We start from the raw sequence: 9323 nt of genomic DNA on the forward strand, positions 1-9323 counted from the left end.
ATTTTGTATTCATGCATTAAGATAGGACAGTCTGGAGATCAGGCAGACTTCTAGATGTTCGGCGATATCTCAGCTTAGGGGAAGATCACCGCCCCTTTGTAGACGTGGATACAGATCAGGCCGAAGTCTAGGAATAAGACGTACAGCACCTCGATTGGTAGGGTAGGTGACAGCCAGTGACGTCTTATTCACAACGGGATCCCTAGAGTTCTAGTCGAGTCGAGTCTAGACATGATTAGATTCGCATTGCATGATTATATATGAATGACATTCATATTAGCATGTTTCATGTTTTAGATTGTTTTAATGCATGTATACATGTTTATACTGGGATTGTTCTCACCGGTTTTCCGGCTGTTGTTATGTCTGTATGTGTGCATAACAACAGGTGGGGCAGGATCTGGGTCGAGACAGAGATGATCGTGTTAGCGTGGAGATCACGGGCATAGCAGATGGACCAGTAGTTGTCTTTTATTATGTACTGTATTTTAATACTGGATAGTTGAGGACATACAGAATAAGACATGTATTGTGTTTGTATGTTGTAAATTTAATAAAGAACTTATGCTTGTTTAATTACATGTGTTTTTATGTAAAAAAGCGAAAATTTGACCCACATTTTAGAATAACGATCCATTTAATCCCAAAAAAAAGAATTAGAGCCCGGGTCCCCAAACATGAACATGGTTTTTCTTTTCTTTTTTTTCGAGAAACCAAGTTTTGTTTACATTTGTCATAAATTTGTAGGTAAAAAACAAAGTGTAATGATGTTGAATTTTTTTTTTCTCAGTTATTTTGCGTTTTTTATTTTATTTTATTTTAAGGAGATTCAATATTATGTATTTATCTCTAACTTTTGTAAAATATGTTGGAGATTGTGGAATTGTGCGTAGTATATTGTTCCTATTTTTTTAGGAGTGAGTCTCATGTGAGACCGTCTTATGGATTCTAATCCGTGAGACGGGTCAAGTCTACGAATATTTACAATAAAAAGTAATACTCTTAGGGTATGTTTGGTGTGGGTGATAAGTAAATGATAGATTATTAAACTCATGTTTGTCTCATTTTTTATGGGTCCAATTAATCAAGAAGTTCATGATAAAAAAAACCTACTTGCTTGAAATGATATCACATTGTTTTGGAGGGATTGACAATCCAATTGTATATCCTTACCTTGAGTTTTGACATCAATCCAATCAATTATCCTATCCTACACACCAAACATAGCCTTAGCATTACAAGTAATACGTTTTTATGGATGACTCAAATAAAATATCTGTCCCACAAATACGACCCGTAAACCGTCTCACACAAGTTTTTGCCTTTTTTTAGAATGGTTTTTATAAATGTCTTATATATTAACAGTGTAATCCAAGTGTATTATTTTTTTTGTGGTTTTAAAGTCTAAATTTATAGTTGATTAATCCGTGAGAAGTAAAGAGAAAAAGTAGGTTGGTGAAAGTAATATATTGAATAATGAAAAATATTAATCCGTGAGAAGTAAAGAGAAAAAGTAGGTTGGTGAAAGTAATATATTGAATAATGAAAAATAATACTATTATTTCCTTTCGAAAAAATCAAATTTATAATCATGCTTGTAACTTCCACTTAATTCTCGAAATAATGGACTCATGCAATAAGACGAGATTTATTTATTCCTGACAAGAAGTGTCATCCAAATGGTTTCTCAGAAAAAGACATTCTATCGTTTGGTTCGTAATATAAAACGAGGAGAAAAATAATATTTTTTAATAATAAAATATATAAAAATGATAGTTATATAATGTTTGATTTGATTGATTAATTTGATTAAATTTGAGATAATATTTAAGAGAAAAATAATATTTTTTAATAATAAAATATATAAAAATGATAGTTATATAATGTTTGATTTGATTGATTAATTTGATTAAATTTGAGATAATATTTTTGAAAATATTAGTAAAATATTTATAATATTATTTATTAAGAATAATATCGTAATTTCAATTCAATGATTTGATTGATGTAAGATAAATTATTGGTAGATTAATAAATAATATGGTGCGCCAAACATGATATTAGATAGAATAAAAATGTGGATAAATAATATAGCGAACCAAACGGTACCTTAATATGTTTTGTGTATAAAACGTTAAATAATGGGTGATTTAGTCCAAAATTTTCAGCTGATTTTTAAATTTAGGAATCATTTTTTTTTTGTTAGAAATATTTATTAAGAGCTTCCATGTCCAAAATTTTCAATTTCAGCTCCCTCTCGCAATTTAACGAGTATTAGCGCTTAAAATTTAAGATTACTTTAAGCACTTGGTCTTATGTTCCTCTGAAGCTCTGACCGTCGCTTTTCTTCTTCTGGCCATCGTAGTAATCCGTTAACAGTCCTCCACCGTTGACCTCTTTACCGGTTGTCGTGTGTCGACGGTGCAATCAATATTCCTCTTCCTGCAGTTTTTTCTTTTTTGGTTATTTAAGCTCCTTTATGTGAATATCTGAGCTTCTATTTTTTCAAATTTGAGGTCAGTTTGTGTACTACTCAAGGTGTGTAATTTATTTCACTTCTCACCTCAGTTGTTCAGTGATGCGATCATGATGAAATGGATGAGCCGGGTCGGGTACTCCACCGGATCGAATCAATAATGTTGTTCAGGAAAACAAGCAGAGTAGTGAATCTATGAGCTATAGCTTCCACTGTGACCTGCAGACAAGGAGATGAACCTCGTGAATGGGCGCCGGAGGGATGTCCGGCGTGACTACTCCGATTATTAAGTCAACAGGTTGAAGATGAACACAAGCGATATATGTGAGTGCTTAAGAGTTCAAATATTTCAGAATCCTTTATATGAGATGCATACCTTCTATTTATAGGAAGGAAAATCAAGGATTACCTCGATTTACGCGTAAACCTACCACTCATAACCTTTGATGTTGACTTTCTGTCAAGTCACGCTACCTCTGATAGCTTCTCTGACACGCCAAACCCCTATAGTTCTGAAAGATAAGATAGCAATCGAGTGCGGCACTGTTATCGAGGTAGCCCGAGTGATAAGCTTCTCGGGATATGGTTCGAGAGCCCGGGCATCTGCTTGCTCGAGGAGAATATGTCTCGGGCATTCACCTACCCGGCTTCTAAAGAATCCATCCTGCAGATTTACCCAGATCTGGACTATCCATTTAGCATCCATGACTCGCTATCCCAAGGTTATCATCACTCCCTCCTTAAATAGTCGGGCTAGAGTCATACTCGCTGTCCCGAATAGTCTTGTCTACCCAGTCATGGACTTCAATAGAAAAAATTATCAATTCCAGACTATAAAAGCATCAGGGGCTTCAAATATCCCAGAGATGGGATGAGGTGTCGGGGCCTTAAGTCTCCGAGGCTAGAGATAAAATTTTGGGGCCTCATGTCTCCCGGACTTATTAGGTGCTTAGGGTATGGAGCCCTAGCCTAATAAATGGTCGAGTTGCGGAGTCTTGGGCCGTGGAGCATGTCCCAGAACTTGGGAATGGTCGAGGTGCGGAGCCCCGAGCAAGGGTGTAGTGCCCTGGACTTAGATAATGGTTGATGTGCGGAGCCCCGAGCCAGGGTGTAGTGCCCTGGGCTTATCAATAACAAAGGTGCGGAGCCTTGGGCCGGGTAACATGTCCCGGGACTTAGAAATTGGCGAGGTGCGGAGCACCGAACCAGGGTGTAGTGCCGTGGGCTTAGATAATGGTCGAGGTGCGGAGCCCCGAACCAGGTTGTATTGCCCTGAGCTTATCAATAACCAAGGTGGGAGCCTTGGGTCGGGGAGCATATCCTTGGACTTGGGAATGATCGAGGTGCGGAGCCCCGAGCCAGGGTGTAGTGCCCTGGGCTTAGATAATTGTCGAGGTGCGGAACCCCGAGCTATGGTGTATTGCTCTGGGCTTATCAATAACCAAGCTGCATAGCCTTGGGTCGGGGAGCATGTCCCGGGACATGGGAATGGTCGAGGTGCGGAGCCCCGAGCCAGGGTATAGTGCCCTGAGCTTATCAATAATTAAGGTGCGGAGCCTTGGGCCGAGGAGCATGTCTCGGGACTTGGGAATTTAGAGCTGCGGAGCCCCGAGCCAGGGTGTAGTGTCCTGGGCTTATCAATAACCAAGGTGCGGAGCCTTGGGACGGGGAGCATGTCCCTGGACTTGGGAATGGTCAAGGTGCGAAGCCCCAAGCCAAGGTATAGTGCACTGGGCTTAGATAATGGTCGAGGTGCGGAGCCCTGAGCCAGGGTACGGATCCCTGGACTAATGAATGATCGAGGTGCAGAGCACCGAGCCAGGGTACGGAGCCCTGGGCTTAGATAATGGTCGAGGTCCGGATCCCTGGACTTAATATATGGTGCCGAGGGCTTATAACTCCCGAACTTTAGATATTGTGCCGAGACCTCATACCTCCCGGACTTAAGAGAATGTGTCGGGGCCTCGTATATCCCTGACTTTAAATAATGTGTCGGGGCCTCATATCTCTCGGACTTAAGAGAATGTGTCGGGGCCTTGTATCTCCCGGACTTTAAATAATGTGACGGGGCCTAATATCTCCCGGACTTAAGAGAATGTGCCGGGGCCTCGTACCTCCCGGGCTTGAGAGAATGTTCCGGGGCCTCGTATGTCCCAGAGTTTAAATAATGTGTCGGGGCCTTGTATCTCTCGGGCTTGAGAGAATGTGTCGGTGCCTCGTACCTCCCGGACTTATGAGATTTTACTTTCCTGCTATATTAGTTTTATTAAAAACCATATCACTAACCTGGAAATACTGAATCCGAATTCATTTTCGGTAGAGTGAAGCTTCTCTGGTTGAGCTACATTAAGTGACTAATATAGCTGTAGGCTACTGAGTGCATAGGAAATGCTCTGATATAGCAAGCAGAGTTGGGCTTACTGAGGTGCCGAGCAAGGTCGGACTTGTATGTTTGCCAAACAGAGTTGGGCTTACTGAGGTTCCGAGCAAAGTCAGACTTGCTTTTTAATGGAAACCATATCTACGTCTTGAGCTCAAGTTCCCACAGACGGCGCCAATGATGCGATCCTGATGAAATGGATGAGCCGGGTCGGGTGCTCCACCGGATCAATCAATAATTTTGTTCAGGAAAACGAGCAGAGTAGATGAATCTACGAGCTATAGCTTCAACTATGACCTGCAGACAAGGAGATGAGCTCGTGAATGGGCGCCGAAGGGGTGTCTGGCATGGCCACTCCGATGCTTAAGTCAGCAGGTTGAAGATGAACACAAGCGATATATGTGAAAATATATGTAAGTGCTTGAGAGTTCAAAGATTTCAGAATCCTTTAAATGAGATGCATGCCTGCTATTTATAGGAAAGAAAATCAAGGATTATCTCGATTTACATGTACACCTACCACTCATAACATTTGATGTTGACTTCCTGTCAAGCCACCATATCCTGTCAAGCCACCCTACCTCTGATAGCTTCTCTAACATGCCAAACCCCTATAGTTCTGACAGATAAGATAGCAATCAAGTGCGGCACTGTTATCAAGGTAGCCCAGGTGATAAGCTTCTCGGGAGATGGCTCGAGAGCCCAGGCATCTGCTTGCCTGGGGAGAATATGTCTCGGGAATTCACCTGCCTGGTTTCTAAAGAATCCATCCTGCAAATTAATCCAGATATGGGCTACCCATTTAGCATCGATGACCCATGCTATCCCAAGGGTATCATTCAGTATAGATGAGTTGAGAAAATAATGTATCTTGCAGTGAAATTTGATGTGTATTTGAGTTTCTTTGTATGATTCCGCTTATTTAATTGTACATTTTTGTATCTAAAGTTGTGTTGCATTGAAATATTGATGAAACATAGATAGAATCTAGAGGTAGTTCTTGGAGTGGAGAAATATTGAATTGATGTCTCTGTTAATGGGAAGTTGTGCATGATATGCTAAATTATTTCATAAATTTAGTGAACTTATTTTCCTTTCTGTCAACAAAGTTCGATGAGATTGGGTGAGAGAATTTTTTATTATATTTAGCTCATAATGAGATGATGAGATGATGTATGTGACTGTGACTTCGAGTGATGACGTTGATATCTTAATCATGATTAATTTTTCATGCGTTTGAAATTGAAAATAATTGAGATGCAGGGTTTGAGAAGAAATGATTAAATGATAAGTTAATGTAAGGCCCGAGATAGAAAGATGAAATTATGTTAATCCGAGAGTATATAATTGGAAACTTTTGGAGTGTTGAATTATATTCCAAGATGTTTGCAATTATTTAGGATTGAAATTGAATTAAAAAGAGTTTTGAAGACCAAATTGCAAATAGTGAAGACTTCAGGGGCTAAAGTGCAATTAATGGGAAATTGCCACTTGTCTTGCCATGCACTTAAATGACAAACTCCTTCATTTTATTTCAGCATTTTCAAGGAAGGAACCGAGACTCCATGGCTTAATTTCTCCAATTTCTTTGAATATCTTAGAAATTTGATTTTACGAGATCCGTCTATCAGAATTTAAATCCGGACACGGTACCGAACTCCTCTCGACACAGACTACTACTGGACGTAAGTTTCATTGAGTTTTATTATCATTTGAAAAGATGATGTTGTAGGAATTTGATATAATTCATATATGATGTTCTTGACATGTTAGACATCGTAGAACCGAAGTCAGATCAGGAAACAGATTGATTCTGGAATTGTTATGATTTTTCAGATTATATTAATTGAAATTGAATAGATTTGGCTTATAGACTGATTACAAATCGTATCGAATATGGGTTATGATTTGTAATTAATATCTGGTGATATGGTATTGACGGGAATACTGAGATTGTGCTGTTATGCCGCTGATTTGAGTTAATTCAGATTAATCAGATTCAGAGTTGAATTGAGAATGGAATATTGATATTATGATTCTCGATATATCGTTTCAGATTTAAAGAGACAGTCTTGAGTTCAGAACTGATATTGATATTGTGCCTGTTTTATATTGTCATTTCCAGAGTGAGAATGGACCGAGATAGAGTCGGGACTTCTTCTTCTTTTGAGCGAGAAGATAAAGGTATAAATTAATGTTAAGTTGGGATTGCACAACTCGAGGGAGGTCTGACTCGAGTTTCCCTAAATCACATACTTTACCTTATTGCATTGATATTTGCATTAAGTGGATTGATGTACTTGTTCTCTTGATACTAGATGACAGGTATTAGACGAGTTATCTTGTGACAGAAGTGCCGGATAGTGGTGGTATCGCCACGGCACATTGCACGATGTCTCAAGATAGGATATTGGCGATAGAGCTACAATCCTTGACGGTTAGGTCAGGACACTGGATGTTTGGTTATATCGAGTAATGGAATCTATTACGGAATTCGATATAGGAACACCATATTTGGTTATATCGAGTAAAGGGTATTGGAATTCTTCTATTACGGAATTCGATATAGGAATACCAGGGCACTGGTTATATCGAGTAATAGAGATTATAGTTCCATCCTTTACGGAATTCGATATAGGAATACCACATCTGGAAACCGGGATCCCTAGACTAGGATTGAGTCTAGTCTAAAACGTAGAGTCACGAGCTTGAGTGACAGTTATATTGATTGATATTGATTGATGTTGATTATGTTCCTGAATATGGTTCATGTCCTTTTATGTTCCTGATATTGGTACATATTTAGAATAGAAATTATTCTTGATACTGATCATGTTCCAGATGTTGGTCCATGTTTAGAATAGAAGTTGTTCTTGAGATTGATTATGTTCCTGATATTGGTACATGTTTAGAATAGGAATTATTCTTGATATTGATTTATGTTCCTGATATTGGTACATGCCGAGAATAGGATTTAGTCTAGATATTGAATTATGTTCCTGAGTAGGGTACATGTTTAGAATATGATTTATTCTTGTTATTGATTTATATCATGATGTTGATATAGGATTATGATTTTTGTTATATGCTCTTATATGATTTATATGATTGCATGTATACATGATTTATACTGGGATATTTATATCTCACCGGAGTTATCCGGCTGTTGTCTTGTCTGTATGTGTGCATGGCAACAGGTGGGATAGGAGCGGGGTCAAGAAGAGAACGAGGCTGGACTAGATAGCGTGGAGATCCGGGCTTCAGAAGCAACTTAGGATTCAGCACTGATATGTAGTTGAACCTAGTTGGTTTATTGTAGATGACATCAGATTTGTATGTTCATGTTTAACATGTAATTGGATTTTAATTACATTACGTTTCCGCTTTGCATTTTAAAAGAAAAATTTTTAGACCCTGTTTATTATGAATGATTAAATATTCCTCAAGACGATTAAGGAATGGATTAGCGTCCGGGTCCCCACAACAGGTGGTATCAGAGCTGTAGGTCCTTGAACTGTAAGTTCCTTAGCACTGAGATAGAAAAGAGTGAGCGGGGTAGAAGGTGTTTTCTTTCCTGCTTTTGATTGCTAGCATGAGATATAGTATTATGTTGATTTACATTGAGTATGCTAGCATGCCAGCATGTTTTATTGCGTTTAAATGTACGTTACCTGAATATCTGAATTGATTTGGTAATATATCTGATTTGAAAATAAATCAGAACCAAGTTTGATCAGAAGGTAAGCTGATCAGAAAGGGATTGAGATTATCTCTTGTGATTACTGACTCCTGTGATCATCAGATATACCTCGTAGAAGAATTTCAGAAAGGGGTAGTACTTCGTCTGATCAGATAGATGTATCAGAAATTCAGATGAAAACTAAATTGAAAGAGTTTCAGTTATTTCAGCCGCCGATTCTGAGTGGTATCGGGACGTCTGAAGAGTATGAGAACTGGTTGGATGACATAGAAATACTGTTCGAATTACTTAATTGTACAGATGAACAGAGAATTAAACTGGTATTCCCTCAGTTACGAGAAGCTGCCAGAAGTTGGTGGATTACACCCAAAGGAGTACTAGAACTGAGAGGTTCCCGAGGATTTCAGGGAGCTGGATCATCTGGATATGGTGATCAAGGAACAGACCCAGGACACACTTGATGATATAGTGGCAGGTATTGTTCCTTTAGGATTATGATGCATATGTATTGATATATACTAATGCAATCGGTACTGATTATCCTTGATTGGGTGGTACTGATATATGCTTTACCTGTTGGTTCTGTATCTACTGTAGTATTGTTTCTTTACCTTTTGGGGAAAGAATTTGATATCAGTGATATTCTGTGAGATATTATATACTGCAGTAAGTTGAGAATAGGATTGAATTAGGACAGATTGTACTTGTATTGTCTGATGATGACTGCCTGATTGATATTGAGATATTGAACAAGTACAGAGAAATTA

This window comes from Primulina eburnea, chromosome 10 (assembly GCF_022965805.1).
Source record: "Primulina eburnea isolate SZY01 chromosome 10, ASM2296580v1, whole genome shotgun sequence".
Taxonomy (NCBI): Eukaryota; Viridiplantae; Streptophyta; class Magnoliopsida; order Lamiales; family Gesneriaceae; genus Primulina; species Primulina eburnea.